Source organism: Strigops habroptila, chromosome 8 (genome assembly GCF_004027225.2).
Source record: "Strigops habroptila isolate Jane chromosome 8, bStrHab1.2.pri, whole genome shotgun sequence".
Taxonomy (NCBI): Eukaryota; Metazoa; Chordata; class Aves; order Psittaciformes; family Psittacidae; genus Strigops; species Strigops habroptila.
The window spans coordinates 48,305,461-48,333,029 of record NC_044284.2 but is presented as its reverse complement, the minus strand read 5'-3'; the positions used below and the strand labels follow the sequence as shown (position 1 = coordinate 48,333,029).

The window sequence follows — 27,569 nt, the reverse complement described above, 5'->3', positions numbered from 1 at the left end:
ACAGTACTACCCACAGGTAGCAGTTTCTGTTATCACTGATTGTTACAAGGCTCCATCCCATCTTGGCAGATGAAGCCCAGCTTTTGGTTATTTACATGTGTCACCTCTCAGCTGGACTACAGCCATGTAGTTCCTGGGCATGAAGCCATCACACCTTAGGAAACTCCAATTAGTATAGCACACTGTAATACATGAGCTGCCCTGAGCAAATCTATCCTCTCTTACAGCGACCTATTAACTCTTAAATCAAGGGAATCTCAGTTACTACTTTTAAGATAAACAATAGCCTGGGCCCAAGATTTTCAAAAGACTAAACAAACTTCCGGGACCCACAACCTTAAAATACAGCTTCACTCTTTCAGTAACATAATACTCAGAGAGTTACAACTTGTCTACCTAGAAGACTGAACATCCCCGATGACAGAAGAAAGAAATTAAGTCAATGTACACTTCTGTGATCTTTCAACCTTTATGAAAAACATATTGTTATTAAAAAAGAAGGAAAAGGAAAAGGAAAAGGAAAAGGAAAAGGAAAAGGAAAAGGAAAAGGATCAACACCAACAACACTGTCAAAATCATAGCCTCCACTACACATACTTTCTTGCCCCTAAGGAGAATATTTTGAGAATAAAAAAGAAAATGCAATAAGGAAATAATAAAAATTAAACAGATGTTTCCTAATAATCTACTGAAAGGCATTTGCAAAAGATTAATGAGTGCAGCACAACACCTGTATAGAACTGAGAGCACAGACTACCTGACTGTAACGTTTCCAGTCATTTTATTATTTTTCTTCCTGCACATATCAAATCTATGGGTTAAAAGGGACATTATTACTTTAATGAGCAAATGCCTCACAAAAGAGAAGGTGCCAGTGTACTGACAAAAGCTTCATTACTACATACTGAGAGTTCACTATCATCTTTCTCACAAAAGCCCAGTTCCTGGTAGACAGATGTCTGTCTCCAAACTGACAATCTCAGAACACAGGCTATGGGACACTGGCACCTTCGTTTTCTCTCCTTTGATGATTTTCCCTCCTAGGGTGAGCAAGTTAGTGGTGGCACTGGAGCCGGGGCTGCCCAGTTGCTGCCCATGCTGCCTCTGCGACACCTATTCCCACACCAAACACAGGGCTACAGTCTCCAGGGTTACCATCCAGCACCTCTCAAAAGCACTGAATTAACTCTCAAAGAAAGATTTCTACTGCAACTGCAACGCATAAGGAAGTGATGCCAACTCTATGAATGATGAGCATTCGCTTGCCATGTTGAAATTGTCTGTCCTGTTGTGCACATCCATAAATTAAGCAGCTGTTTTTCAGCTTTTTTTTTTTCCAATTAAACACAGCCCTTACAATACATAATAGGTCATTCAGATGTGTGTCTAATCTGTCTATCCTCACCAAACAAAAGACTAGATTCAGTGCTTATAAACAAGAAGTCAGTTGTAGCACATTCATTAAAAAAAAAAAAAAAAAAAAGGGCAAGGGGAAAAAAAAAAGCAAGCTGTGGAGTTGAGTTCTAAAAGGATTAACACTGGGAAAATCTCCAGACCAATAAAAGAAACAAGAAAAAGTGTGTCCACACTCCAAACTTGATGGCAAAACTCCCTCCCAATCCTCTCTGTTATTTCAGAGGATAAGAAAAGCTTTTATGTAATTAAAAATAACCATGTACTTGTACTTGCTAAACTGACCTCCAGACCACATAGGCTTTTTCAATAAGGACTGTACAAAACACTTTGTTAATCTGTCATCTTAGTATTCAGCTGGTATGCAGATTCCTGTGGACAGGTGAAGCTTGTGTCATAGGTCATTAATCAGATGTCCTCCTCCTCGTATACAAGAAAGCGTAGCAACTGATCAGTGATCCTTAAAACTTTTCGAAGTCACTGAGCAGCAAGAGTTCAACTTTTCCTAGAATCTGAGAAGCTGAATTTCATTACAAACCACTCTCCTGCTGCTGAAAGGCTGCATTAGCCAACTCAAAAGGAAATGCTGGAATTCTATGTTGTGTGCAGATTAGCCTGTCCTTTGAAAATATTTATTTCTTCTCTCTGCTCCACTCCCCTACCTCCATGCCGGTGAAAGAGCACAACTAACCCATATAACCTTCAAAGTTGCCTACAGTAACAATATTTTCTCATCCATATGTAATGTGATTTTCTGGGGGCTCTTACTCAATAATTTGTGATTGGAGATATTTTGGAGCAAAGAGCTCAACAGAAAAGGATGAAAGCAACATGTGTCAACAAGAGTGACCCTTCCAAACTCGATCCTCCAGTTCAGTAGAGCTGGGCTCACTAAAGACTTCAAGCAGGAAATGAAGACAGAGTTGAGGACAGAGTAGAGGACAGACTTGGGTTGCACTTCAGTCTCATCCTAAAGAGACAGTCACTTAAGAGCTGAAAAGGAGGTTAGCATCAGCTGTACCTCTTTATCACGCATTGCCACTTTTGGAGGGTGACGAAACAGTTACAGGACTAGGAACATTTCCAATCCTCATCTCTCTCTTTTCTGCCAAGGTGAACTAACTGAACTTACCCAATATCTGTGTTATTTAATATCCTGTTTGGCTTGGAAAGCGTTCATGCCATTGCTATGTAATGACCAGCTCTCCAGGGCGCTGTCTGCTCTCTTCTTTGCAGGTTCTGAGCGGATAACACCTGATGAGACTGCAGTAATTCAGGCAGGATACCGCTGAGGGTACAAGGAAGTCTGGGCAGGTCTCAGATTTCATGCATGGTCTTGGTGTAGTAATTATGTAGGCACTTCTCAGTGGATGAATTCCCACTTACAGGATTTCATACCACCCTAAGAGTGTCTGGTTTATTAAAAATGCCACAGAGATCACACAAACTGGAAAGGAGCTGGAAAAAAAATCATCAACTAAAATTGAAAATTGCAGTTTAGTGATATTTTCATGTAAGTTTGCTATCATTGCTGGTTTTTACAGATTCAGACCTTTTAATCTGCCAAAAAACTTTGTCTTCTGCTGGGGAGAAATGGGACTTTTTCTAAAGAAAAGAAAGGAAGGGAAAAGAAAAACTAAGACATTTTCTTGAAGATATTTTACTGAAACTGTTGGCAGCCCTAGTAGTTGGTGACAATTGCGTCTGGGAGAATAAAACAACGCTGGCAAAGCTGCAGGCTGTTAGATGACATTTTTCTCAGGTGACAATGTTCTACTTTGTCTCCTGGCATTATTATCTTTTCATGGGACAGTAGAGAAAAGAGTGAAGAAAGGATTCTAATCAGAACAAATATAGGACAATGGCAACTGAATTAAGACCTTCTACATGCACTTCTTCTTCCCCCAAATCTTCATTGTCTGCTTAGACTGCAAGGATGCCAAATGGAGATAGCTTCCGGCTGGAGCTGCTTCAGGGCCCTGGTAGGTCTGGGCATCATACCAACAGCCACTTACTCTCGCCACTCATCCTCTTCCACTCTGATAATCACAGCAGCAGGTTGATTATTGGGTTGTAAAATACAAGGGATTTAGTGCTGACTGCAGCATTGAGTGCCTCCTCAAATTCCTCATTGCAGATCATTTTCATAAAATTTGTCAAGGGTCTTGTCTGAATTGTATTTTCACATAGTTAATCCTCTGTCTGCACAGCAATCTGGCCCTGTGCTGCTTGCGCTGCAAAACATGCCTGTGGCTGACCTCTGCGTAGTCCCTGCACATTCATCAGGATGCAACTGGCCCAGCCACCCACTTAGCAGGTCCTGACAAATACTGCTACAGACACATGTAGACTGACCACAAAGAAAAGTAAAGACAGTGAGGAAATGAAAAAAAACTAGAGGAGGTAATATGAGATTACTGTTGACAGAATTCTCCTAAGTACACCCTGCAACGTGTAGGAATAGTCCGTGGAAAGGAATAAGAGCTTCAGCAAATGCAGGGACTGTGAAAATGAAGACCTTAGGCCCACTGTAGGAGAGGATCAGGTTCGAGACCATCTTAAGAAACTGAATGTGCACAAGTCCATGGGATCTGATGAAATCCATCCACGGATCCTGAAGGAGCTGGCAAATGAAGTTGCTAAACCACTGTCCATCATATTCGAAAAATCCTGGCAGTCAGGTGAAGTTCCCAATGACTGGAAGAAGGGTAATATAACCCTCATTTTCAAGAAGGGGAAGGTGGAAGACCCAGGGAACTACAGACCAGTCAGTCTCACCTCTGTGCCTGGCAAAATCTTGGAACAGTTTCTCCTGGAAAACATGCTAAGGCACATGAAAAACAACGAGGTGGTTGGTGACAGCCAACATGGCTTCGCTAAGGGGAAATCCTGCCTCACCAATTTGGTGGCCTTCTATGATGGAGCCACGGAACTGATGGACAGCGGCAGAGCAGTTGACGTCATCTACCTGGACTTGTGCAAAGCGTTCGACACTGTCCCGCATGACATCCTTGTCTCTAAATTGGAGAGACATCAATTTGATAGATGGACCACTCGGTGGATAAAAAACTGGCTCGATGGCCGCACGCAAAGAGTTGTGGTAAATGGCTCGATGTCCAGTTGGAAGCCTGTAATGAGTGGTGTCCCTCAGGGATCGGTATTGGGACCGGTCCTGTTCAACATCTTTGTCGGCGACACGGACAGTGGGATTGAGTGCACCCTCAGCAAGTTTGCCGATGACACCAAGCTGTGTGGTTCGGTTGATACACTGGAGGGAAGGGATGCCATCCAGAGGGACCTTGACACGCTTGTGAGGTGGGCCGATGCCAACCTTATGAAGTTTAACCAAGCCAAGTGCAAGGTCCTACACCTGGGTCGGGGCAATCCCAGGCACTGCTACAGGTTGGGCAGAGAAGAGATTCAGAGCAGCCCTGCAGAGAAGGACTTGGGGGTGCTGGTTGATGAGAAACTGAACATGAGCCGGCAGTGTGCACTTGCAGCCCAGAAAGACAACCGTATCCTGGGCTGCATCAAAAGAAGCGTGACCAGCAGGTCGAAGGAGGTGATCCTGCCCCTCTACTCTGCTCTTGTGAGACCCCACTTGGAGTACTGCGTACAGTTCTGGTGTCCTCAACATAAGAAGGACATGGAGCTGTTGGAGCGAGTCCAGAGGAGGGCCACGAGGATGATAAGGGGGCTGGAGCACCTCCCGTATGAAGACAGGCTGAGAGAGTTGGGGCTGATCAGCCTGGAGAAGAGAAGGCTGAGTGGAGACCTCATAGCAGCCTTCCAGTATCTGAAGGGGGCCTATAAGGATGCTGGGGAAGGACTCTTCCTTAGGGACTGTAGTGGCAGGACAAGGGGTAATGGGTTCAAACTTAAACAGGGGAAGTTTAGATTAGATATAAGGAAGAAGTTCTTTACAGTGAGGGTGGTGAGGCACTGGAATGGGTTGCCCAAGGAAGTTGTGAATGCTCCATCCCTGGCAGTGCTCAAGGCCAGGTTGGACAGAGCCTTGGGTAACATGGTTTAGTGCAAGGTGTCCCTGCCCATGGCAGGGGGGTCAGAACTAGATGATCTTAAGGTCCTTTCCAACCCTTACTATTCTATGATTCTATGATTCTAAGAGCTATCTCTGACTTCAGGCCCTGAACTTTGGCAGGGCTCACAGAAAAGTTCACTGGGAGCCAAGCTTAGCAGCTTATGATAAGGATGAGTTAATAAAGTGGAGAATGAACTTAACTGGTGCCTAATAGTAGCAGGTAGAGCAAGCTCTGACTAAGGGAAAATGGAGTATTAAAACACAAGTTATCTGCTTGACATTAATACCAGAGAGAGAAATAGTTGGATTTTTCCCCATCCATTTTCTGGTCCAGCCTGTTTATTTGTATATTTCTGTTTTCCATTCTTTCTTTTTAATTATGGATGTTGAAACTGTTGCCACCTCTGATCCCACTTGTGACAATTTTCAATGTATTTATTCCCTGCAGCTATTCTTCCTCCAATGCCTCAGTACTTACAGGGCTGAAAAGGACCACAAATAACTGTCTAGAAACAGGGACAGAACAAGGGAAAGATAGCACAGGAATGCATTGTCGTTTATCTTGACAGACAACAATACTCTTCTTAGGTCATGTTTCCATTCTGCAAATTAAGTACAGTGGAAAACAATGAAATTATTTTGTAAGGGAAACAAAGATTATATTATTCAAAAAGGAAAGGAAGTGGTACAAAAATACCTCAAGAGGAGACAAGAAACAAAATGTCAAGTACTTCAATATCTTTTTTTGGACGCTCCATCATTCTGGTTTTAATTAATATCTAGTAACTCCTCTCTAACAAACAATGCTTTCTTCCATACTCCCCTTCAAACACAGGCTACTTCCATTATGCATTCATTTCCCTAAGTATTTTTAACAGATAGTTTTCCTAGTAAGATGACTGATTTGTGGTGGAAAAAAAAAACAACAAAGAAGAGCTCGCTGTGCAGCTGAACTGAGAAACAGGACTTTGTTCACTAACTAATGGATTAACTGACAGTCAAAAATAAAGGTGACCTTTCATCTGAAGGACAGTAACTTAGTTTGAGAATTCAGTGAAGTTTTCAGGTGAGTTCAACTAAAGTTAATTGAAGTTTATTCTTTAACAAAGAATATAAAACTCTTGGTTCAAAAGCTGTGACAAATGTATGAATACAAACATGGTTCAAAAGATAAGAGAAATGAGGAAATTAGACCTTTGAATACAAAATATTTTTGTTTCTGTAACATTAAGATGCCTGATGACCAAAACTGAACAGCAATGCCTCATATAGTCTTTTATACAGTAACATGGCCAGCTCTGGCTACTATTCCTGACACTTCTTTCTTACATTTTAAATATTCTCCATAAACTGCAAAGAAATACTGGTAGTTGCAAGCTTTTGTCAAGTGGTATTGCAAAATAATTTAAAATAATTTCCTTCTTGTGCTCACATCATTGCTTTGTGTTCATAGGAAATAGCTGCTGAAGAAGACACATCCATTCATTCAAAAGGATTTCTTCCTTTTGCCTGATCATAAAAACTGGTATTTAGTAGACATTTTGCACTGAAAAGTATTACTTTGTCACTAATAATCTACTTAACCATATTTCTAATATTTTGCTACATATTCACAAGCCCATTCTCATTTCTGAACTACTGGCTTATGACCATATAATTACTTCTGATAAAAATAAGATTATCATTTCACTTAAAATGAAGTGTATGTGATGAAGTTCCATTACCTTTAAGGGGTGATACTCCACACTTAAAGCATAACTAAACATAACTACATTTAAGCTCCAGTACTTAGTTTTTAACTTTCAAGGTTGTTACTAAGCATCTGAGGAGTGCACAGAGGAGAAAAGAAGAAAAAAAAAATAAAAATCCCTGTTTCTCACTTTCTTAAATTCAGAGTGTTTTGGTATGGGAGTGTTGCACTGACAAAATATTGTAAGGAATAAATTCTTTATAAGCACTTCCTATTTAAGATTTTCTATTCTCTTTTTCTTCAGATAGCAGACACTGAAAAAACCAGCCCCATATTGTAATACTGAGTAGCGAACAGTCACTATCACCCCCAGGCGTTCTCTATGTAATGTTGTAGGAGCCTGTGTTTAAACACATTCTGAATGTCTGACACACACATGCTATACGATCAACGTCTGTCATGATGGTGCTGTCCTAGGGCCAAAGACTCTGAACTACTGCCTTAACCCACAAGGTATGATTTTTGCAGGTCAGGATTGAAACACAGTACCAGTGGGGAAAAGTAAAGATGCTATTACCCAAGGAATTCATTACTGGGTAATTCAATTGTGTCCTTTTCATAAACACTAAAAATTCCTTGAAAATACACAGAAGCCACAAGAACAAAAAAGCAATAATATTCACTTCCGAGATAGAGAAGGCTGAAGGCTTGCAATTTCTGGCGGCAGGCTCCTTCTCCACCTGCAGATCTGCAACTGCAAAATAGATTCAGTTCCCTGGTAGCAGACTACGGGAAGAAACCTATTTGCCACCAGACTTACTGAGCAGGTAGGTTTGTTGCTTAGTGGGGGTACCACAAGACTGTCTGAGCAGTGGAGCAGGGACCCAGGAAGTTGTACAGTCCTCCCTCCCTGGAGGCTTCCAAGGATCAGCTGAACAAAGCACTGAGCAGTCTTGTCTGACCTCCAGTTGGCTCTGCTTTGAGTTGGCAGATGGACTAGAGACCTCATGAGGTCCCTTCCAACCTCAATTATTCTGTGGTTCCATCAGGCTAGGAGAATATATTGCTCAAATTACGGGCAAACTGCGATTGCATCTTCCCTCAGCTACAGTGCTTTAGATCATGTGAAAAAAATTGAGTAAATTTATGCTAGCCATCAAGGGCAACTAGCTGGCAACAGAAATTTGTACAAAAGAGAGGGAGACGTAGAGCAGTTCGCCTTAAAAGCATATCATTACAATGTCTTGGCTTTGTAGCTTCAGGCCAGGACAGTTCAGTTGCTGCAAGAGATTTTATGCTTTAAAATACAGCTGGCATACATATCAGTGACAAAATTCACCCTAGCTTCAGTAAAAAAACCCTTATGTTAATAAAGCCAGAATGAAAAGGAAGGACAACTCTTCCAACTGTGGCAGAGCACTGCAACTGTGATACATGAAATCAGAGGCAGAGAAAGCCGCGAGTGCAATAGCGGGCTCTGCAGTCCTCCAACCAGAAATAGCATTCACTGATGTTAACCATCACTGTTTACATCCCAGCTTAACATATTTCACTTAACCTCATTCACAAAATCCTTGGTTTACACAACAACATTGTCTATGAGCATCCTGTCAAGGAAGGAGTGTGGAGACCTCCCAAAGACTTTCTAGACCCAGGTTTGAAACTTGCTCCAGGCTTTTAGCCAAGAAGCCAACAGTGCCAATGCTCTGTGTGGGAAACAAAAAACTGTACACCACCACAGGAAAGGCGTGGGGTTGGCATGGCCAGACCAGCACATTGCGTCCCTTTCCCTGCCCCCTCAGGAGAAGGCTAGTTGCAGTAAGCCTCGGTGGATGGCAACACTCAAATCCCAGCTATGGGGAGCAGCAAACCAAGGCAATTGCAGGCACCTGGTGTCAGTGTCAACCCATTGGTCTGATTCTCTGCTCTGCCCTTTTTTGTAACCTGCTATTAAGTGTTAAGAGGGTCTAAAGCATTTCCAAATTGGAGAGGTTGTATTTTACATGCACTTTCCCCTTTGCTCTGCACTGGCATAAAGAACCTGTGTTTTGCCCTTTAGAAGCAGTATCAATGATTTTAATTACCCCTTTTGGGGATGAACCCACTTTATCTCCCTCTGCCTTCCTGATTTGAAATCTGCATGCCTGGAGTTGCATTCTGGACCAGTTTCCCCACCAGTGACCAAACAATATTTTAGACAAACTGCTTCAATGGTCAGACTGTTGAAAACGCAGAGTAAACAACAATTATTCATTTCTGTTAGTAAGGTGCCTTCCCTTCCCATGGAAAGGCATAGCGAGAAAATCAATATTAGCTGTACAGAACACTTTATTGCAGGAGTGCACCCGAAGAAGATAATGGTAGGTCCTATCTTTAAAAATGACCAGTGTAAACCTCTGTCCATAAATAAATATTTATGACAAAAGAGCTGGATTTAGTTGGAGGTGTTTAACTTACAAGATCTCAATTTTATAATCAAGGCAAACAAGTCCCGAGAGTGCAGACTGAAATGTAAACACCCATTTTTGTGATTCTGACTGAAGAATGCTCTAACACAAACAAATAAGAAAAAAAAATAAAAGAGCATGTGATACGATAAGAAGCAGCACCAGTAATTTATTTATGTTGTTCAACCATTGGTATAATTGATGAAACACCGATAATCTTCATTTACTTATAACTCTGACTGCTAATGAGAAATTTGTTGAACCAAGATGCACGCATCGTATTTATTCACTTTCTGCATGACTGAATACTTCCATCAGTAACTTATTCCAGGTTTTCCAGGCTCTGCTGTATCACAGAGCACTGTGCTCCTTCACCACCATTCCAGGGCATGGTTGGGTTGATGACAATGAGAATGTGAGATTTCCCACCTCTGCCTATATATGGAATAGGGCTGGACAGATACTCTCACAAGCAAACCCCCTGCTCAGATGTGACTCAAGCTGGTCACTGTTGCATTTACTACCAAGGCATACCCAGCTGGTTTGCTAAGAGGAATCTTAGCAAAAGGTTAGCACTGAACAGATTTTTTTTTTCCCCTTCTCTGCTACAGAATCCATGGATGACTTTAGGGCATTCCCACCACCTACAGATTTACAAAATCTAGCACAGGCAAGGTCCTGGTCCATGGCTAAACCTTAAGCATTTTGGTAGTATATCAATATAATATGCTTTCTGCCTCTCTTTTTGAGAAACTTTAATTCTAAACCAGAGATAGCAAAACTCTGTGACCTCAAAAGAGAGTTGCAATATTGCACTAGTATCTTAAAAGACTTTCACAGTGTACATCAAGAAGAACAGCCTATATATAAGCAAACAGGTCGTATATCTGTACATGTCTACAAATAGCTGCTGGTCACATTATACTCCTAATGAAAAAATGTCAATGTCAGAACACCCACTAGGACAATTTTCACCCTTGCTGGCAGTACAGGAAGAATTTACAAGGACTAAATGCACATAAAGACTGACTTTTCAGTTTGTAAAAATTCTTTCAGTTATGGCCGTGAGGGTGATGATTCCTTCTTTGGTAAAGGGCCTTAGCCTCACATGTTTTCATTACAGCACCTGTGCCTACTAAAAATCCACTTTAATTTAATGTGTGAAAACTTTAAAGTATTTTAAAGTTATGGGCTGTGGAAAACATTGAAAGATTGGACCAGAATTCATACAGTATATATTTATCTAGTTAGGTATCTATTTATTGATCTAATATGTGTGTTTACACAAAATACACAAGTTATACAGAAAGGGTATAGTAGCAGATGCTTTAAACAGATTAAATCTTATTTTTATATGTCTCTGAAGTCTGTGCCTCATATTAATACAATGGATTGGCAGAATTTTCCATTGTTCCACTTCAAAGCATGCAATTATATTACCTTAATTGGAAGCACTGATGTGTTTTTGCCAAGGATGTTTATTTGTATTCTGACTACTGAGATATAAATATGGGACCATTTGCTATATTTAGTTTTCTACTTACATGAATTTTTGTTCTCTGCATTTTAGCTTTACAAACTATCATACTGAGTTTATCTCTAATGCAGAACTATGAAATTAAGCTCATATAAAGTTTTTACTGAGATCTCTGATTGATTCTGTATAGTCAAGGAACTCGTTAACTGCAGAGTGCAATCATAGAATAATAGAATAGTTAGGGTTGGAAAGGACCTTAAGATCACCTAGTTCCAACCCCCCTGCCGTGGGCAGGGACACCTTGCCCTAAACCATGTGGTCCAAGACTCCGTTCAACCTGGCCTGGAACACTGCCAGGGATGGAGCATTCACAACTTCCTTGGGCAACCCATTCCAGTGCCTCACCACCCTCACTGTAAAGAACTTCTTCCTTATATCTAATCTAAACTTCCCCTGTTTAAGTTTGAACCCATTACCCCTTGTCCTGCCACTACAGTCCCTAAGGAAGAGTCCCTCCCCAGCATCCTTATAGGCCCCCTTCAGATACTGGAAGGCTGCTATGAGGTCTCCACTCAGCCTTCTCTTCTCCAGGCTGATCAGCCCCAACTTTCTCTGCCTGTCTTCACATGGGAGGTGCTCCAGCCCCCTTATCATCCTCGTGGCCCTCCTCTGGACTTGCTCCAACAGCTCCATGTCCTTCTTATGTTGAGGACACCAGAACTGTACGCAGTACTCCAAGTGAGGTCCCACGAGAGCAGAGTAGAGGGGCAGGATCACCTCCTTCGACCTGCTGGTCACGCTTCTTTTGATGCAGCCCAGGATACGGTTGGCTTTCTGGGCCGCAAGCGCACACTGCCGGCTCATGTTCAGTTTCTCATCAACCAGCACCCCCAAGTCCTTCTCTGCAGGGCTGCTCTGAATTTCTTCTCTGTCCAACCTATAGCTGTGCCTGGGATTGCCCCGACCCAGGTGTAGGACCTTACACTTGGCTTGGTTGAACTTCATGAGTGTGGCACTGGCCCACCTCTCAAGCATGTCAAGGTGCCTCCGAATGGCATCCCTTCCCTCCAGCGTATCAACTAAACCACATAACTTAGTGTCGTCGGCAAACTTGCTGAGGGCGCACTCAATCCCACTGTCCATGTCACCAACAAAGATGTTGAACAAGATCGGTCCCAATACCGATCCCTGAGGGACAACACTCGTTACTGGTCTCCAATTGGACGTTGAACCATTGACCACAACTCTCTGCATGTGGCCATCCAGCCAACTCTTTATCCTCACCTGGTCCCCAGCTTTCCAGACAACGTCCTGGTATTTTTCCCAGGCCGTCTGTCCTTGCTTCCACCTTTTATAAGCTTCTTTTTTCCCCTCTTTCTCAGCAGCTCCTTATCCATCCATGGAGATCTCCTGGCCCTCCTGCCGCATTTCCTTCTGGTCAGGACGCAACACTCCTGAGCTTGGAGCAGGTGATCTTTGAATATCAACCAGCCGCCTTGGGCCCCCCTGCCTATGACAGGGCTTTATCCCATGGAACCTTACTAAGCAGGTTCCTGAAGAGGCCAAAGTCTGCTCTCTTGAAGCGCAGGGCAGTGAGCTGGCTGTGGGCCCTTCTCACTGTCCTGAGGATCTTGAACTCAACCATCTCATGAGCACTACAGCCAAGGCTGTCCTGGAGCGTCACATTCCCAACCAGCCCCTCCCTGTCGGTGAGCATGAGGTCAAGCATGGCACCTCTCCTTGTCGGCTCCTCTATTACTTGAAAGAGGAAGTTGTCATCCACACAATCGAGGAACCTCCTGGATTGCTTGTGCTGGGCGGTACCGTCCCTCCAACGGATATCAGGATGGTGGAAGTCCCTCATGAGGACAAGGGCCTGTGAGCGTGAGGCTGCTCCTACCTGTCTGTAGAGCGCTTCATCCACAGAGTCCTCCTGACCAGGCGGTCTGTAACAGATCCCCACAGTAATGTCCGCCATCGCTGTTCTCCCTTTGACCCTGACCCACAAGCTCTTTGTTGATTGATCACCTGTCCCCAGACAGAGTTCCATACTCTCCATCCTATCACTGACATAAACAGCTACTCCCCCTCCCCGTCTGCCTGGCCTGTCTTTTCTAAAGAGCCTATAAGCTTCCACTCCAACACTCCAATCATAGGAGCCATCCCACCATGTTTCTGTGATGCCAATGATATCATACCCCTGTAGCCGTGTACGCATCTCTAATTCCTCTTGTTTATTCCCCATACTAAGGGTGTTTGCATAAAAGCATCTGAGCCGAGCTCCAAATGAAGCTGACTCATTGGCTGGAGCAGCTGAAATAGTTCTGCATCGCTCCAAGCCTTTATTACAGGTCCTGGCAACTGACTGGGAGTGTTGGGATGGATCGAAGCCCCCCTTCCCCAACACATCTAGTTTAAAGCTGCCTTGACCAGCCTGGCAACCCTCCTACCAAAGCAGCTCTTCCCCTTCTTTGTCAGACCAGCTCCACCAGCCTCCAGTAGATCTGGCCTCCCAAATCGAGCCCCATGTTCTAAATAACCAAACCCCTGACACCTGAATGGCACCACCATTCTAACCATTTATTAACCTGCCACATCTGCCTGGTCTTTTCAAGGTCCTTCCCTTTGACCTGGAGGATTGATGAAAAACCTACGTGAGCTCCAGAGCCCCTAACCACCTCTCCCAGGGCTCTGTAGTCCCTCTTAATAATTCCCAGGCTGCTGTTGTCCGTACACTAGCACCCACATGGACCACTAGAAGGGGGTAATAGTCAGCGTGACTTACTAGAGCAGGCAGCCTCTCAGCAACATCCCTGACCCGAGCCCCTGGCAGGCAACACACCTCCCTCGAGACTGGGTCAGGTCGGCAGATGGCTGCCTCTGTGCCCTTCAAAGTAGAGTCACCTACTACTTATGACCCGCTGCTTTTTCCTGGAGGCACCGGTAGTGATCCTCTTTACTGGTGCATCAGCTGGTTGTTCATTTGGTGTGGTGGGCGTTTCCTCATTAGCCCCCGGGAGAACTGCAAAGCAGTTCTGGGTGGGGACGGCAGATTTTGGAGGAAGCCCCTTGCTTTTAAGTGTCCTCTTCCTGCCTTTTTTATTGGTGGTTTGTTTTTGGTTTTTTTTTTTTGTCACTAGCTCCCAGCATTAACGCCCTCCTTCTTTTCTGTATGCACTATGATGGATGCTTGCGGTCCCTGCACAGCTGGGGCCTGGAGCAAGCAGTGCAGCTCCCTCTCAGCTTCCCTGACATCCTTCAGCCTACTGACAGTGTCCCGCAGCTCAGCCCCTGCTGCAGGAGGACCTCCACCAGGGCGCACCGAGTGCAGCCCTGTCCATTATGCACCCTTGCCTCAAAAGACCAGCGGAGGCACTTTCTACACGCCGAGCTCTGCGCCGCAGCCTCCCCTCCCCTCCCCTCGGCTCTGCCCGGTGCCGCCGCTGCCACCGCCGGGGCAGCCGGAGCAGAGCTCGCGGAGCGGGCCCTGCCCTGAGCCGAGCGCGCCCCGCCCCGCCCCGCCGCTGCCCCCCCGCGCTGCCGGCTTCAACCGCCGCGCCACGCCCTGCCTGCCGCTCCGCGCGCGGTTCCCGCGCTCCCCGGGGCGGGTTCTCCCCGCTCGGGCGGTGCCTCCCTCCTGGCGCCGCCCCCTGTGAGTCCCTGCGCGCGGCCCGGAGCTGCGGCTCCTGGGCAAGGCCTGGCGGGGGCTCGAGGCTCCCTCGGTGGCTCTCGCCACACAGAGCTGAGGCTTCTGGACGCGGTGTTGCCCCTCGCTGCCGGGTTGAAGGCTTCTCTCTGGAGCTGCTCACCTAGGCAAAAAAATGGTGAGAAGTGCCACAACTTTTTAACTTGTGAATTGCAGCAGAATCCAACAGGTTCGGAACTGATACACTGAAGCACTGGCGTCCATCAATCCAAAGGACACTTGAAACGTTTACATGTAATTTGTTACCAGTGCAGTCAACATGGAAACTCAGAACATTTTATAGCTCCTGCATTCGTGAAAATATAGTCTGTCTGAGCTCTTCTGAATTGATGGGATGAGAACGTAATCATTCTTTCAGGATTTTCCCTTAGACAACATTCTCCCCTCATCATATAATATCTGTATCAAATTACACTAATCCTTTTCTAATCCCACAATAAAAATACATTACTTTGCCTTGCACTTTGTTTACTGCAATACAGTTCTGTCTATCCCAATATATAGAGAGGTCTGCACATGGCTTGACAGTACACTGACACCTGTGGTCAATGGCTGAGAATTGTTTGTATTCATTGCAGAAACTGTCTTACATTTCACTTAGTAGAATGTGCCATTCAAGAGTGTTTTTCCTTAGATAATTTGCAATTAACTGGAAAAAAGCAATTCAAAAGATCTCAAGATTACTTAGCAGGTCATAGCATCTAGATTTATCACCTAATTAAGGTTTGTTCCACAAAGAGGTATATCTTTGGGCTTCACTTTGACTCATCAAAAGCACAATAAAAGTATTACTGAGGGTTTAGACTTGCTTGGTTTTTGGTCTCCTGGTGATTTACACTTAAATTTGCATAACAGCACCTATGAGACTGTTTCAGAAATGCAATTCCACAAGTATAAAAAGTGCACATGCAGTACCTAGCTGTAACCTTATACAGTCACATCTGTTCACCTCAGAATTGTCTAATCTGACCTTTTGAATTTAGCTGGTTTTCTTGATATTCACTCAGTGTTCAGTCCAATGAGAAAAACATTTTGGATTTCTCACAATGTACATCTAGAGATGAAATGTCATTTCTCTGGGGGATGATCAGAACATGTTTAGTGTTACGCTTGCATTAGTTGACACATGAGTGCTGATTAGATGAAAAGGTCTGCAGCCATCCTAAGCTGACAATATACAACACAGCACAGATACTAATCATGCTTCCCCTTTAGCTTGGAGCAGAGAAATAAGTGAAGAAGAATAAAATGGGGAAGAAACTATCCAAAATCTGAAGGAATTAAAAACACATGAAGAACTCTGGCAGCCCCCTAGCCCCCAGAATCAGTATCCATATTCACAGTACTCTCCTGATATTTGGGGGTTTTACTTTTCAGAGGCAACAGGAATGGAATCAAAATACTTTGAGCCAGTATTCTGGACTTCCTAGTGAAACTTCCCTACAGGATTCCAAAGTCTACCTTCTAGGCATGTTCAGAAGATTTTGGCAAATCCTGAGATTTTTATGAACCCTTGTCACACTGTCTCATAGTTTTTTCTTCCAGAGGAGAGGAAAATAGACCCACAGACAATGAGGAAGTTTTCAGTTTTCATGAGATGCAGAAGGTAAGAAAACACCCCTTTTGATTTGGTTAGGAGTGGACTGCTGTTAAAGCAACATAAGAGTACCATTACTGAAAAGTCAGTTTTGCTGATATGCAGATAAATCAGAGGTTTTTCTCTTAAACAGTGATCTCCTTCTATGGAATGAGCATATGTATAGAGAGAAATTGGATAGTTTTGTCTGTGCAAATGGCACTGACCCCACAAGTGGAATTAATCTAACAAAAGCCTCATGTGTTCCCTTACTTTCACTTTCTCTGAGCTCATCGGTGTGTCACACAGGTACTGCATGAATTAGGCAGATGACATCTCTGACACAGACCAACCCAGTATGTGAGTGTTTGCCTACTTCAAGATGCCACTAAACTGCTGCAACCAAAATCATTGGTAGTAGCAGATGTGGGAGAATGGCTGTCACTGAGAGGTAGGAAATACTTTAGTTAATCAGACTTAGACGCAGCAATATCATCATAATAAGAACCTTTGGCCTTTGCCAAAGCTTTTATGAAGGAGCATATACAAATGCACAGGGACCAAGCAGCTCAAGGGTCCATGTGCCAAGGTACAAAAATATGTAAAGGTAGGTACAAATGTGGCAATCAGGTAAACAGTAAACATTATCCCTCTCCTGGTATGATCCAGGCCAGCTACACTGTATTGCTGGTCTCACTGCAAGGGACAGAAAATAAGGCACCTCTCTTCTCCTTAAGTCTATATCTTCAATAAATAAAAAGATTTCCTTGTCAAAGAATTTTTTATCATGTTATACCTAGTAAGTGTTAGTGAACTGGATGAGACACTAGAGCTGCCTTGCCTTTGCTAGTAGCATTTATAGTGATGTAACTGTCCTTTTGGCAGTAAAGTTCCTCCTTCAGAAGAGCTCGTTCTCATTCTCTGTGCATCACTAATGGCTTCAGCTCACTGGAGAACGGATCCAATCCACTGGAATCAGTTTTCAATGATGCAAAATGCAATCAAATCAAGGTACTGCCCTAGGATATCAGCTACAGAGCAGATTATAAAAAAGGTTTCAAATTTTAATTTCAGTGAAGTCTTTTATAAGAGTTTCTCTAGGTGCCCCTGCCGAAAACAGTTGATGTAATATGATTTGTACCAATCTCGACAACTTCCTACAAAAAAAGCCCACAATCAGACAAGCCCCAGAATGTCTTTTCACCATCTGCAAAAGCTGAAAAGAGCAGGACACTTTACAGATGTGACTCTGCAACTCCATGAATACCCCAGAAAGCCGGGTTATACCACACATATCTTTAAAAGTAAATGTACTGGAGGATGTGCTATTAAACATATAAAATATACTGATTTGGGTAAGTATGAGACAAGAATTTTCTTTTTGTTTAGCTAAAGATTCTTTGATGTAAATTAAGCAAGACATGACAATGCATGGCTGTGTGAGACTAAGACCTCCCATTCTGTGAATTCTAAACAGGAATGATGCACTGTGCATTGCTTTGCTTTAAATGAAACAAAAAAAAGCCAACATTCCCCATGGAACAAGTAATATGAGCAAAGGTCTCTGCAAGTCCCTTAACGATGGAACAAATCTTTATATTGCAAGCCATAAGGACGATTGAATGGCTCCTCTGTAAAATGTGAAAAGATATATGGCGGAAAATATTTTAGAAGATGCCATACTAAATTAGGAGTTTCATGCCTGTGACGAAAATCTGAGGAAAATCTATCTACAGGATAGGTTTTCATTTTATTACAGTAGAACTAATTATACATCCATTAAAAACAATGACTGTTTTATGAAATGTGGGTCTTTCTGCTGCATTTTTCTCTTAATGAACCCAAACATATCTAATGCTATTATTAATATATATGGGGCACAAGCCTGCTTTTCCTGAAATTGTTTGACTGCACTCTACAGAATCAGAACCTATATATGTTTTGGCCATACATATTAACAGAACTTAAAATCCTAATATTTTAATATTTCCAGAAGACTATACCTCATGGTGCCAGCATAACAGCTAACTTAACATTTCACTGAAATTATTCATCTGTTGATTTAAGTAGCAGTTCTTATTATTTAAGAATTCATCACAGAGAGAGCTTTTTAGGAATTTCTTTCTAAGTTGCTTTACAACTAAAATAGTCTCAAGTGAAGCTTTTTTTTTTTTTAAATGTTACACAATTAAATGAACTTTTATACTGTACATATCTCATTTTCGTAAGGGATATTTGTAAATCATGCATTTATTAGCCAATATTGTTCTATTTTTTAAATTACTGTCAAATTACATAAGTCTGGTAACTCTCTTTGAAGTAAATGAGTAACATTCTCAATAAAGCTTTCATTTTAACTAGGCACATTAGATATCATTAGTACAAATTCATTACAAATTATACTTCAGATTTCATACAGAGTTATTTACCCAGCCCTTTTTTATATTTGAAAGTTAACTAAGATAATATTAGTTTCAGTAAATGCCCTGCAGTTACCCAGATTTTAATATGAAATTATTTTTCCTTGTTTTCTATCATATTCACAAGGCACAAATATATAACCTAGGTTTATTTTGTAACTATTAAATTAAGTTCTATATTTATTTTCATTCTAATGACATACCTAAATTCATAAGTTTAATTTAAAATGATGCATTACAAACTACTATTTTGAATGTAATTAATTATTTTAAAAGGTACATGAATTCTAAATAATTGCCTAATTATAAATGAATGTAATGCAGTTTTATATGATCCTTCTTTAAAAAGTGCTATCTGCTTAATGTACTGCTTTCAGCTTCATATATTATTGTAGGACTTGCATCCATTATTTTTAGTAAATTCATGGAACAACTCATAATTTCTGCTCTGCTTCCAGCGTGGATATGAGTACCGATAGGAGCTGTTGTCACTCTGCTGAGCTGGAGGCTCTGTAATGGCATACAGGGTGTTCCTTGTACTCAAATCATACCTGTTGTGCTGTTCATTGAAACTGTTAATGTGTCTGATTTGTACACCAAAGCTGTCAAGCACTGCACACAAAAGCACAAAACAAAGGAAAGAGTGGGCAGAGAGAGGAAGAAACCTCAGTCATTCACCACCAGCAGGATCATTAAGTCACTCTGGCGAGGCGCCTGGAGAAAGGTGCCCACACTTCACTGCTGCACTTGCACGCTCCTGATCTTGCCAGCCCTGGGCTTCCTCAGAGGCTTCCTCCAGGTCACCCAAGACCCACTTGCACCAGGGCACTAATCGGGCTTTGCTCCTGCCTCCTTGCAGGCACCTTCCCCGCAGAGGAGAGGCACAATCTTGTACCAACACTTACCAACACTCAGGGACAGTGAGCAAAGGGAGTCAGCAATGAGCTGATCCCAGCTCTCCACACGTGTTAATGCTGTACCAAGCACAGCTGGGCTCCCAGGCATGACTTCATCCCCCTGCTTTTCCATCGTCATGCCTGCATCCACACTGTGGCCCTGAATGGGAAAAACCCAGACAAGGAAGCGGGACAAAGAGAGTGCAGAAGGAGAAGAACTCATGCAGCCTCTGCATGGGCTCACATTGTGTTCGAGTAGATCATGAACTATGCACAAAGAACTGTAACTGAGAAGAAATTACCAGAATTTTTCTGTCAGAAAGATTTATACCTTTTTTTTTTTTTCTTTTTTCTTTTTTTTTGGCCATAGAAATGCCAGGGATGAATAATATCATTGAAGCAGGAACAACACAATAGACGTGCAACATGACCCTTATAATTAAGTGAAAGAATGCAAATGGCAAATCTAATGAAGGAGAAAGTACATTCATGATCACTTTACCTGTTATCTTTAAATATTTGCTTTCTCAGTTTACATATAGATATTTTTCCTTTCCTGCCCACCTCAAATTAGATAGGAAAGAGGAGCCAGCGTTCAGGTAGGAAAGGAAGCCAGAACTCCAGCTGTGTCTGCAGCTAGAAAAGCAGTATGAAAGAGGCAAAAGAATTCTTGTGCTCTTAAAAACAGCAAAACAGCAACAAAGGACAAACCAACCTCTTCCTTCCACCTCCCTTTTTCAATCTTTGTTTCAAATGGGCAAATCGCTTCAAAATGACTGTTCTCAAACAATCACCAGACTCAGAAGATTTATTCTGTCCTCTGAAAACAGGAGAAAATATATGGAAAAGCTTAATATGAAATGTAACATGGTCTGATTTTCAAAAGCTGTCAGCAGCCACAATTTCTGAGATCTGCAGGTGTTTGACGATTAAGTATAAAACCTCACTCAGCTTTGTTAACCTAGTTGTTAAATTTAAAAAAAGAATTTATAAAGTAATAAATTCAAAGAGCTGGAGGTTCTAGAAGTAAGGTGGGAAGACACAGTCAAAGCTTTTGTCAATTAACATTTTTTTTCTTCTGGTTCTATCAATATTGCAAAATTTCTTACCCATCCTTAATGAAGACTTGGCCAATTTTCCAGTACCTCATAAATCAAGACTGATTTGAATAAATCTGGCCACCAAAAATTAAGAATACCTGGTAGGCAAACGGATGGAAAATAATAAAAAAAAAAAAAAATGAATCAAGTCTCCACATGCAATAGAAGGTAGGACTTCATAGTGTTATTTCACTGAACCTTAATTACAGGGAGATATCCTCAGGGTTTGTAAAACTTGGGCTGTCCTCACTGTTTTCAAACTGTGTGGCACCAAACTAGGTCCTACTGCTGGCTCTGCAGTAACTTCAGGGCTGAGCTGTAACCCTTGAGGAGAGGCAACCTGACAGTTGCAGATAAATTCTGTTGCATGGTTAGTCTTTCACCTTCACCAGCTGCATCTGCACTACTGAGCATGGCAGCTTTGAGCTCAGCTCTCAAGACCAAATTTTCCACCCATACCCACTCTGTCCTTCAGAAGCATCATTGGCCTCGCAGTCAAATCACTTCGTATTTCTGGGTAAAATCACCCAAAATGTTGCAGTACTCTCTCACCAGTAACATTTGTAGCCCGTATTTCTAACATGGCCTAGGAATTGTTCACTCTAAGATTCTCCTGGTATGAATAATCCTGGTTGCTACACTTTCAACCTTCTTCTGGCTTCTGCTAGGACCTGCTAGGTTAAGACAGCATCACTGAAATTACCTCCATGTCAATACAGTCATTATTTGGTGATACCTGCAGATTGATTTCCACAATTACAATTCCAAAGTATGGGATGATGTTACTCAAATAAGCCCCATCAGAGCCTTTAATACCACACAAAAATCATGTTTTCTTTTTTTTCTTAGGGTAGTGTAATGGAAATATTGGGTATCAGTTCATCTTTTATACAAGCTCAACAATTTTATGATTTTCACAAGAAATCCCAATGTATCCCAAGAACTCATGATGATAATGCTTTTTTTTTACTTTGTTCCTGCATGACTATTATTTGGCATACATAACCCTTCTATTAGCACTTTTGAAAAAAAACAGTGTTTTCTGTTATAGACTTATATCCAAAGATTTCTCCTCTCAGTGCCCTGAACTACCTCTGGAAAAACCCACAAGTGGTAACTGACTCATTCATCTAGTTGTTGCCAACTCAGAGTCTCACTGCACATCATCATGTGTGGGGAATGAAATCTATCTTGGTGAGAAAGTGGTGAGAAAAGCCTTTATATTGCTATGAGTCTAAGTCTACATGCTAGTTTAACTAATTCACTTTCATTAGCTACTGTTTCACGGCATGTCTTGGATTGACTGTGGCCCACTTTTAACACGGCTGATTCATATGACCTGGAAGGGTGACAGTGGAAGCTCATCCTCCTAAAAAAGCTCTTATGTTTTTTAAAAATTCCCTTTGCTTATGAATTATTTAGTCGCAGACTTTTTAATGTTGATTTTTTTTTAAAAAGGGAATTTAAAAGGTACCCAAACAAAAGTGTTCAGAAAATAACAACTTGGCTAATGTAAAGTACCAGGATAACATTAGCCTTACTGTTACAAATTAACTTTATATGCATTATAAAACACAACTAAGAAAATAATGTAAAGAAATACTGTAAGATAAAGTAAAACCAATACATAATTAATGCCATAATAAAAGAGCAATATGATGGAAAACTGTAATGGAACTAAATACAGCACTGTGAAATGCAGCCCATAAATGTGCATAAAATATGCATAAAGGTGCAACTGCTCTCAGCCTGGTAGCACAAAGGAGGATTTCATGAAGTGGCTAATGGTTTATTTGTTCCAACCTGTAGTCTAGAAAAGTACTGAGAGACAGAAATTTTATTTGTCACTTGAACCATTGGTATTGACTGAAAGAAGAGAAAAGCACCAGAGAAGTCGAAGGGGAGGGCAGGGGGAGAGGGGCTGCCAAGAAAGCTAAAAGAGCATACGAAGTACTGCAGTCAGCAGTGGAAAGTTTTATTGAATCATCATTTATTCATACCATGGTAGTACCTAAGTACCATAATCAGGGATCAATGCCCTGTTGTGACAGGCTCTCTGGAAAGATTTTTGTTAAAGGTGGCACCACCGTCTAATTTTATTTGGTGTATTTTCAATGTCATGCTCATTACTCTTCAATGTACAAATCATCTACCAGAAAATACAAGAGAAGTGTTAAATGGTATTTTTGCTCTTTGGTATTTCAGGATAATAAGTAATAGTAGTTAGGGGTTTGTTTATTTAATTAATTCTGTAATTATTGCCCACTGCCATAAAAACATTGTGAGCAGAGGTAGAAACTATATTTTTAATTACAGCCACTGTTCAGAATCAGGGCCTCACTGTATCCCAAATATACACTGAGTACTGTTTTCTACAGACAGATGCCAAGGATTCTGGTGCACATGCCAGACTTGGATATCCTTTCACGTGCTGAGTATGAGACTAACAAGAGTTGAGTTTTACTCAATGCGGAGAACGAAGATTTCTGAAACTGATTGCTAAATTGTCTGTGTTATGCTGGGCTTTTCAGTACTGAAAAGATAATTCATGGCCCCCCTTTTTAAGTTGTGTCCATCTTCCTTCCCTCTGGTTATTTGCCCATTGGCATGGACAGGTACCTGATTTTACACATAAAACTGAGATGCACAGCTATCTGTCTAAATTACTTGAAATCCTGATCTTAAATAATTTTGAGAATTAATAGCTGAGATGAAGAGTAATTTCTATTTTATAGAGCTTCTGTTCCAAGCTAAGACAATGCTGTACTGAATCAGATATGACTATTTTATGTTATCTTCTTCAGAATAATATTTATATTTTTCAGAATCATAATATGACATATTACTAACCAACTCAACATACAAACTGTGTGTTAGATTCTGAAGCCAGTGTATAAGCAGAAAGAGAAACAGATTTTGGTTTAGAATGAATGATGGGAGAGCAGGCACTTGAAAAGAAATGTGGGCAGAAAAGCTGTCTTGAGTACTAGAAAAATAAAGTCCTATCACTGAAGACAGTACAGCACACTTCCTATTACTTTACAAACACACTACAGCACCATAAAAAAATTAAAGCAATAATTTAAAATAAAGATGACTGTATTATATAGAATAATATGATACAGAAAGAAAACCTGTTTTTGACTGGGATGAATTATGCTTCTCAAACCCACTATGATTATTTGAAGTGGTAAACAAAACAGTGTTTACCATTTGAAACGGTAAACAAAATGAAGAAGCAGCAATGAATATGATGTGCTTATGACTTTTGAAAGGCTTTTGATAAAGTTCCTCACAAGAGACTATTAAGGAAATTTAGTAACCACAGGGTAAGAGGTAAATTCTTGTCAGCGATTAAAAGCTGGCTAATAGGCAGGAAGCAAGGAGTAGGAGTAAATAGACCATTCTCAGCATAGGAAAGATTAATAATGGGATACCCCAGGGACCAGCAGAAAGGCCAATATTGTTTAATATATTTAATTATGATGAGAAATGGGCCAAAACAAAACCCACAGTTATGGGGTTCAAACACAGGAAGGTTTGAAATCAGGATCTGGCACTCAAAACTTGTAGCTCAGACTCCTTTCAACAAAGTGGTCAGAAGAAAATTGGGAGGAACATTGCAGAAACACAGAAGCTTAATTCACTTGGTCCAGAAAATGCAACATTACATGAAACACACTATCCAAAAAGTCTGTATTTCAGCAGTTGCTGATGTTATTTAAATACATGAGGTAAATTGCTTTAGTCATTCAGGATGGAATTGACCAAAGATAAGTTCTTCAAATTACTGCCCCTTCTGACCTAAACATTCAGTTGAAGTTCAGGACTCTGTCAGAAGAAATTTCTTTATTCCCCTCCTCTGAAGAAACTGATGCAATGCTTCTTTCTTCAAAGGCATGTGCAAAATCCTGCACCTCTCAGCATAGGAGACAGGTTTCTCAAACCATTTCTCCCTCAGTTTTCAGAACAACAATCTTCTGAAGCTCTTCTTGTTCATTTTTTTGTTTAGGGCCAAATTAAATCATGCTGAGTGGAGGAGGGGTTGATTTGTATTTGGTTTGGGTTTTGGGGGGGCTGTTGCTTTTCTTCTGTCTTTTCACCAGTTTCTTTTTTTTTTTTTTTTTCTTTTGTTATTTCTTTGCAGACACAAACTTTCACAAAACACCCCCAGTCAAATCAGTGATGGCAGATACTTTGTGCCTTTTTGGTTTTGGAAGAATGTAACTGAGAAAAACTGTAATGTCTACTACAGCGTAGTTAAAGAAATACAGGGGTAACATAAAAGAAGGTAACAGTAAATCTTTTGACTATATATTTTAAATTAAATCTGTGGTGTGATGAAAGGCAGGGGACAGAATTCAGTGGACTTGATAGACTCGTCAGCCCTATGTTCTTGTTGCACTTACACACCTGACAGCAAATTTATTAATACTGTCTTCTCTGTCTTTTGGAATTTCTGGAACCTCTGTCTGGAACTTTTATGACAGTTTGAATTGCAGAGTATATATAAGAGTCTGTGTTTTGTACACCTCCTGGACCAACATGAAGAAGCAAATGCTATAATACATTATTAAAAATGGATCTTCTCTGTATTGATAGATCTGTGATAAGACGCAAGATGTAGCACAGGTGAATAAATGAGATTAGTGAGCTGTATAACAGGTCTCACTTAGCATGGATTACTGTGGAACCCTATCACTATATGCTGCGTACTGGAACTTACTGTATCCTAGAACATAATATTTCAGAGATGAATGAAAAGAATGGGGGAAACCTAATTCTTTACGGCTCAAGAAGGCTCACTGGCATTAGGAATTTAATTTGGATGGACCACTGGGAGAAAGAAAAGCAAGCTGCAGGGCAGTACTGGGAAATGGAAGGAAAAAAGAAATACAGTCCCTTACACTGGACAGTACACTGCTCAGAAGTTGGAGGGACTATGCATGCCTAAAAGCAGAGAGTATCTAAAAGCAGCGGAGAGTTGGTGCATATTACAGTAGATGAAACAGCTATTCATTTCCTTGCTTGTCATCTTTTCAGCCATAGTTGAGAGAAGGATGATGAAGAAAAAGAGGACCTGTACCCATAGCCATGGGGATCTATCCAGAAAAGCTACTAAGAAGTATTTACTGCCTAAGTATTTTAGTTTTTAATACAGTATTCTATGTAATAGAAGACCCCTGCCCAGTTTAGCAATAAAAGTAATATTTGAAGAGAATTCCGATGTTCTAGAGATGACAGTGAGTGGATATGCTATGTTACACACAGCTGAAATTCCATTTGCCTGTGCCTATGCTCAAGTGCACTGGTAAATAAAAGAGTTTTTTCTAATGCAAACTAAAATAGAACAAGGAAGAGCAAAAAGAACAACAACGTCTGGAAAGCTGCCTCTTTAGAATCTGGATTGCTGTCCTACAAAAGCAGTTAACAAGAGCATGCTAATCAAGACACAATATTACAAATTAAAATTTGCACGCAAAAGACTGAAATATCTCTGAAAGGTATCCTGTTCAACATTCATTTTGGGCATTCATAGAAAATTAAATATAAGGTGTCACCTGCAACCATGTACTTTTTACAACAGTCTTTAGGACCAAACCAATAACTTAATGATTACAAAATACCTGTGCATAATGGAGCTTTATTGGACAGAAAATCAATCACCTGCATATTTAAGAGAAATATTTACTTGGAGGTGGAAAAGTAAGTTTTTACTGCTTTTCATAAATTCCTCTTACCTCTATAGGAACACCACAGAGAACAGCATTTGGGATGGCATTTATTCTTTGTATTTGTCTCCTTCCTTCATGGGCCATTGGGAAGAGAAGGGTTGTTTCACAACTCCTGGCAACACTTGTCCTGCTGCATCAAGCCCATTGATTGCTTTCTGTATTTCTACCTGCAAAACAAGAAAGGATCTGATGCACAGACCATCACTGAAAATGGCCAAAGACCTTTGTCTCATCTGCAGTGTTCCATTTTGTAACTTCATGCTGTAGCATATCTCTTCACTGGTATTCATACTAGTGAATACTAGAACTGCATACCTGCAATGGCCCAACATTCCTTTTGAGCTAATAGAGTTAATACTCCCCGTGTCTCAGTTTACTGGGAATAATACACTGTCATGCTCAGCTGGGGTCTTGCTATCAAACATTGTCCTGCAGCACGGACATACATAGCTAGCAATAGACACCGATGCCCTTCGCTGAGATGAAGAATTTGAGGTGGGGGGAGAAAGATGCACAGTATATACACTGTATCTATGGACAAAATCTTTTTCATTTGTTTGACACAATAACAAGGAAAAATCAGCTGTCAGTTCTCATTTTGGTACATGATAGTAGTTAGTTCAGTGCAAACTAAATTAGTAATTTAAATCAGTTTAGTAATTTTTGCATTTGAGTAGGAAGAATGTTACATCATAAACAAAGAGCTACTTTACTTCAAAAGTACAGACAATTAAACATAATAGCCCCTCATCTTATGGAATGAATCTTGAGACAAAGCACTAAGCTTTGTGTGTCATCGTAGTTAAATTTGCAGGGAAAAGACATACAAGCTTGCAACACCTTAAGAAAAATTAATTACCTAAAATGTAACAGACCAAATGGCCAAGCATAAGGAGTAGCATCACTAGTATTGATGAGCTGCTATATAGCAAAATTCTCCCATTACATCTTCGTTTAACTAACTATGCTATGTAATTATAACAAGCTCTCTTGAATGTCATCACTGCATGTTGAGCTGCTTAAGGTGTCTTACTAATTGCAAGTCACTCCCATGGATTTCACGTAGG

The 27,569-nt window shown here is 41.2% G+C and overlaps 1 long non-coding RNA gene across 1 annotated transcript in view; it reads right to left on the bottom strand.

Moving 5' to 3' along the window:
* LOC115612057 overlaps positions 1-27,569 on the bottom strand; it is a 251,982-nt gene that overhangs the window by 17,690 nt on the left and 206,723 nt on the right. Inside the window, exon 3 of the long non-coding RNA XR_003992866.1 lies at positions 26,509-26,669. This is a non-coding gene — a long non-coding RNA (uncharacterized LOC115612057). The remainder of the gene's footprint in view (positions 1-26,508; positions 26,670-27,569) is intronic.